This window comes from Macrotis lagotis, chromosome 5, assembly GCF_037893015.1.
Source record: "Macrotis lagotis isolate mMagLag1 chromosome 5, bilby.v1.9.chrom.fasta, whole genome shotgun sequence".
Taxonomy (NCBI): domain Eukaryota; kingdom Metazoa; phylum Chordata; class Mammalia; order Peramelemorphia; family Peramelidae; genus Macrotis; species Macrotis lagotis.
The window spans coordinates 138,943,242-138,949,624 of record NC_133662.1 but is presented as its reverse complement, the minus strand read 5'-3'; positions in this window follow the sequence as shown (position 1 = coordinate 138,949,624).

Sequence of the window (6,383 nt, the reverse complement as noted above, 5' to 3'; positions counted from 1 at the left end):
CACATCTACCTCTATGTTCTGTAAAGAACCTAGCACATTATCTTTGTTTAACAAGAGTATAATATTTGCAAGAGGCATATTATTTTAGTATGAATTGTGATTGTTGGCAACAGGAGGCCTAAGAACAACCAAATTGTAGGGGGTGATAGCTATGTACTCCACTTTAATAGTTAAAAAAATAATTTAAAGATCAGAAGAAAAAAGTCCCTTGATCCATGTCCATTACAGTGATTCATAATTAATATTCTGCAGCCCACATAGACTGTTCTAACAACTTTTCTTTCATCTAGTCACCTTTATTCCCCTTCAAACACAGTTGGTCATCTTAGTTCAAATCCCTCCTTCAAGAGGGAATCTTTTGTTGATTCCCTTCTCCACTAATGCCTTTCCTTTGAGATTGCATGTCCATGAACATACACATACATGTATACATACAAACATATGTAACACATATATGTGGCAATTGTTTTAGCCTTTCTTTGTATCTCTCAAAATCTTAGTTCAGTGCCACACACATTGTAGATCTTAATAGATTCTTATAGACAACTTGTGGGGTTATTCAAAGAGTTGTACAATTTCTCAAAACAATTCTCCTCACTTTCTTATTCTTGTGCAATTTCATTGTTCTTTTAGTGTCTGTCCAAAACATGTGTCCTGTAGGACAAGATCTATATGTTGTATCTTTTGCTTCTTAGAGTCCAGAAAAAAAGATGTTCTTCATCTATTTGTATGTATAGATTTATAATCAAATCTTTTGAGTAAAAAGGGATCTAATTTTAGGTGGTACAGTTAGTAAATGTCTGAACAGTACTTGAATTCACATCTTTCTGCTTCATGCACTGAGCCATGTAATTATCTCTCAGAAGGGACCTTAGAGTCCACTAAAGTCTAAACCTCTCATTTTACAAATGAAGAAACTGAGGCCCAAAGAGGTTAAGTAACCTGTCTAAGGTCACACAGATAATAAGAGTCAGAGGTAAGATTCAAACTCAGGTCTTCTCACTCTAAATTCATCATGGATTCCACTTTCCACCATACCATGAATAGTTTTCTTCAGTTTGGATGAAGGACCAGAGGCAGTCCATCATATTGACACACAATTTTAGTGAATCTAGATCTCCCTTATTGATGCCCTCATTTGGTATTAATAACACTTTAATACATTTTGTCATTTTTGTCATGGATATTTCACTTTGTATGCATTTGTATGTTAAATTTTAAAGCAAAGAAAATTAGACAATATGAAATGGTAATAAAGGATGGTTTGATTGAGTAGTGTGGAGAAAGATGAGAGGAAGGGAGTAAAAAAGTTACTAATTGACTTGAAATGCTGCCTAAAACTCCAGCTTAGGTAATAGACCTGTTCACGAATCTTTGCTTGTGAAGTAAATCTCTCAAGCAGTAGCAAAGGGTCCTATCAGTTATATTCAAGGTTAGTTAACATAATGATTGATTCTTTTTCTGTTTTCTTAAGTATTTTATATACTGTAGTTGTTGGCACATATTACTTAACTTTTTGGTTTGTCTTGTAAACCTATAAATCACATGAGTTGTTTTTGTTACATAAGTTTTGAATTAGCTTAATTTTTTCTTTAGGTTTTTGCAAGGCAAATAGGGTTAAGTGACTTGCCCAAGGCCACACAGCTAGGTATCTGAGGATGGATTTGAACTCAGGTACTCCTGACTCCAGGGCCAGTGCTCTATCCACTGCGCCACCTAGCCGCCCCAACTTTTAAATTTCAGAGATGAAAATTTACTCCTCTCATTAAGAAACCATTGAACTCTATTTCAGTTACAAAATAAATGATCAGCATGAGCACAGACCTTTCATTTCTGCTAGACTTGTTAGTTAAATCACTAATTGGTTATATAGGTGGATATCATTCCATGTTTTCAAGATTCCTATGGTGAAGAGAGAATAAAAAGAACATTCAACAGGTTTATATAGTGAAGAATTACATGTATCAAAGTCATCAGAATTTTTGAACCTAGATGATGAAAGTGATACTGATCATTCAGATTATAATTAAGAGGTTGAGTATGACAATTATAGAAGATTGATTAGGTGCTGATCCCCTATCTGAAATGACCTTTCCATTCTGACAGTCTCACTTTTTATTTCAAACAGTCTTAATTTACCTTTTTTTTTGTGATCCTCCTAGCATTCAAAAATCAATACAAGACAGAATCTACCCCAAGAGGACATTAAACTGGCTCCTGTGCATGATATAGTTACAGACCATACAGTCAGAAGTGAATATTCTTGTTATTCCTAAAGTCCTTGGCAATTTTAAATAATACAGCTTCAGTATCTGTTAAGATTGTCAGTGGGAATGACATTAAAGAAGCATTACCATTTGTTTTGCTGCTTTACCCTAAGGATCATAGGACCTTTCCATCTCACTTATAGCTGAAACCTTTCATTTATATCCTCAGTACTTAGGACAGTACTTTGTGTTTGGTAATCATTTAGTAAATGTTTCACTCATTAATTCACCCAAATATGTTTAAAACATGAAACTTCTCTTGAGAAATATTAGGTGTAAAAAAGTATTCTGGGTATATAGGAGAAGATTTAAAAGTGATTGATGGTTTTCAAAGATTATGAGTTAGGTAGAACAAATACTAATACTTTTTTGTGAATGGGAAAAATGGAAAAAAAATCCACTGCATTAAGAAAAACATTGATTTCAGAAACGGGTTCTAGGGGGAAAAAATCCCACTAAGCTAAACCACTGATTAATCCTAAAGAGTTTTTCTTGATGTTATTGAACATCAAATTTGGTTGAATGAGAAATTTTGTCAAGATTATAAAACTGAAATGGTACAGATCTTCTTTATCTGAAAATAGACTTCTAAGAGTCAATGAAACTGGAATCAATGATTGTGGTTCTTCAAGAAAGGGAAGTAATGAAAGAGGTGCCTTTTGAAGAATAGTTAAATGAGTTGAACAATCTGCTTGGAAACTATTTTTTAAATGTGGACAAAAACTTCTTGAGAAACCAGAAAGTAGAAAATTGCTAAGACATTGTCAATGATTTTTCTTAAAACCTATAAGGCTGTGAGAATTAACATATCATTCAGGATGTATTTGGATGTACATTTGGACTTGTCCCATGAAACCTGGGTGAAAATTCTGGGAAACATGGAAAAAGCATACTTCCATAAAGAAATTCTTATATTGAAAAAAGCACCAGGGTAAATGGCATTCAAGCATTCTCTAGAAGGATTCACAGGCTAAATGCTACAGAAGATCATCAGTAGTTAATTGTAAAATCATTTAAAAGAACAATAAGAAAAAATATCACATTAAGTAGAACTTAGACTAAAACCCAGCTTAGTGTGTTTGGTCCACTATAAGAAAGATAGGAGCCATGTTGTTTGGTGAAATGATCTCAGGGCAGGCAACTGAGAATGTTGCATTCCAGGTTCTGACTATTCCTGCTTGCTATAGGCAAGTCATCTAGCCTCTTTGAACCTTTTTTCTTGATCTGTAAAATGGTCATAACAATGCTATACTATTAATGTCTATAAACTTTGTAAAAGTGTAAGTGATTATATAATACCCTAAACAAATTATTTGTTTAGGCTTCACCAGATTCAACAAGATTTAACTCCCTTTTTAACTTTATTTCCAAAATTATAAAAGGTAGCCTGGGACAAGATTAACTGAGACAGGGACTGATCAAACTTATATAGAATTAAAATATAAGTGATTTTCAGGGAGTCAGGATGAATTTATTTTCCTTTATAATTATAGGGATTATTGCCTTGCTTTATTAGCAAAGACATTGACTATTACCGTCTGTTTGCTCATTTAGATGGATTAAGAGGTTAATAATGCTAAAGTCCTAAGTTCAAACCCTAAGAGGTCCCAATTAACTTTGTTGTTTTTAGATCCTACATTTTGCTTCCTAACACTGGGCATGCATTTTTTGAATTGTTGATCCATAGGAGTATGGTTCAATGATAATAATTCATATTTATGTATTACTTTACAGAATAGATAATATATTTTTCCTAAATCAATCTATCCAATGAGGTAGGTAGCAAAATTATTATCAAGTCCAAGAGGAAACCAAAACTCAGAGAGACAAATTATATTGCTAAGAGTCACAGAAGCAATAAGAGAAACTATTATTCAGGGTTGAGTATAAGATCAATGCTCTTTCCATTGCATTGTATATTGATTGGGAGTCAGATAAATTATCTCAATTGTTTGAAAAGAGTGACAGTTTTCAGTTCTGTGTAGCAACTGCATTAATATAACCATGAAGATCTTATTTTGGACAATAAAACACATTTCATAATATGTTTAGTGAGGCAGAGTGGTTTAATGAGTAAAATGCTGTGGGTGGATTCAGGAGACACCTGGTTTCAAATTATGCCTAACATACCAGTTGTGTGACTATAGTCACATCACTTTCTCAGAGCTTCAGTTTCTTTCTTAGAGTAAAAAATTCAGAGTACTGGGCCTAGATTCAGGAAGATCTGAGTTGGCCTATTCTCATTTATTGGCATGGAACCTTAGCAAGTCATTTAAGCTCTGTCTCTCTCATCAGTAAAATGAAGATAGCAATTACACCTAACTCCCAAGGCTGTTGTGAAGATCAAATGAAATTATATTTGTTAGCAGGGTGCCTCACACAGAGCAAGTATTTAATAAATATTTCCTTCCTTCTTTCCTTCCTTCCTTTCTTCCTTCCTTTCTTCCTTCCTTCCTTCCTTCCTTCCTTCCTTCCTTCCTTCCTTCCTTCCTTCCTTCCTTCCTTCCTTCCTTATCTCAAGAAGCATAAACTGGGAAACAACATTTTGAGTTAAACTTACATGAATAAAGTCACCATCATTAGAAGTGTGAAATTAGAAAGCTGCTATAGAATCCCACTGAGATCTCACCAGTTTCTGAACCAAAAAATTAATGGCATTGGCCAAATTCAATCTTTCTTGATAGAGAAGGCTATCAAAATGTATAATGAGTCTTCACAAGTCAAGTGCTTCATACCCTTTTAGGGACTGGAGGTTAACTTAATTAAAACATGATTCCAATGTAAGTTAATTTAGTCTATCATAGACATGCTTAGAAACCTCAATCAACTTGCTCCATGTGTCTTGATAATAAATCAAATGCAGCATTTCAAAAGGGGGGTGCACAGTCTACTAGAATTATTTCCTTTTGACAGTTTTTTTAAGAAAAAGAAAATAAAACTTTATCTGTAATATCTGTCATGTATACATCTTTAATACCATCATTTTATTGCCCTTTCTACTCCCTAGTCTTCACTCCACCTTGAACTTAACACACTAAATCCCCTGAGAAATGAGACCAGTCATATCTTTTCTTCTATTTTCCACATTGATATTTCAGTCTGCCTTTTCATTAAATTTGGCAGAATTTAAATCATCTCCATTGTAAACTAGGACTAAGTATGAGACTTAACCTTTCCTGAAGACTGGAAGTTAATCTGTAATGCCAAGTATGAAGTCATTCCATGCTTTCTCAGCATGGTTGGCAATCCCATGTAGATCACCAATTACTAGAATGGAATAAGATTCAAGGCTTCTTCCCTGGTCTGAGACTCACTCATTTAGTAGTCTGGGACTACTCCTTGGGGGTACATCAAGCTTTATGAAACATATGAGAAAGAGGTACAGAGTTAATTGTTAAGATTGGATTATGATGATGAAGTTGGTCTATATTTGAAAAAATATTCATGTTTTTGAATTTACATATTTTGGCTGAAGAAACCATTGCATGATGAGTATTGCTTTCTTCTTTACACTTTTTCCAGTTTGTTGTGAGCTCATAAATGCTCAATTACTTAGAAATCAAATATTATTTCTTTATCAACAGGAAATACTGCTTCATGAAGCTCCAGCTCAGTGAGCCATAAAATTTGGTGGTAGCTTGGAAATCATGCCTGATTTGGATTAGGAGACCTAGGATTAAATCCTGGCTCTGGAAATACTTCTCAGTTCTGTAACAAAGTCAGGACTATATCTGCTTTGGCAGGTAAGTAGAATTGGAATAAGCAGAGGTTTAAGACAGAGACATCTGAGTAAATTATTGGGTTTTTCTAAGCCTTGGCTCCCTCATTTGTATAAGGTCTCTTTTAGTTTTAGATATATGATCTTCTCAGTAAGAAATTGTAAAAGACTTCTTTCAAACTGATCATCCTATTCAACACCTACTAGATATGTATGAGAGACAGAGACTTTTATAAACAAGTAGAAACATTTAGCTGAAGTACAGTCTGCAAGCTACGTGTTTAGAGTATATAATGACCAATGGCACAAATCGTTTGACTTGGATGGAATGTGAACTTCTTCACCACTCCCACCCCCATCATGGTAGCACACTTGACTGATATAGTGACATACATCAA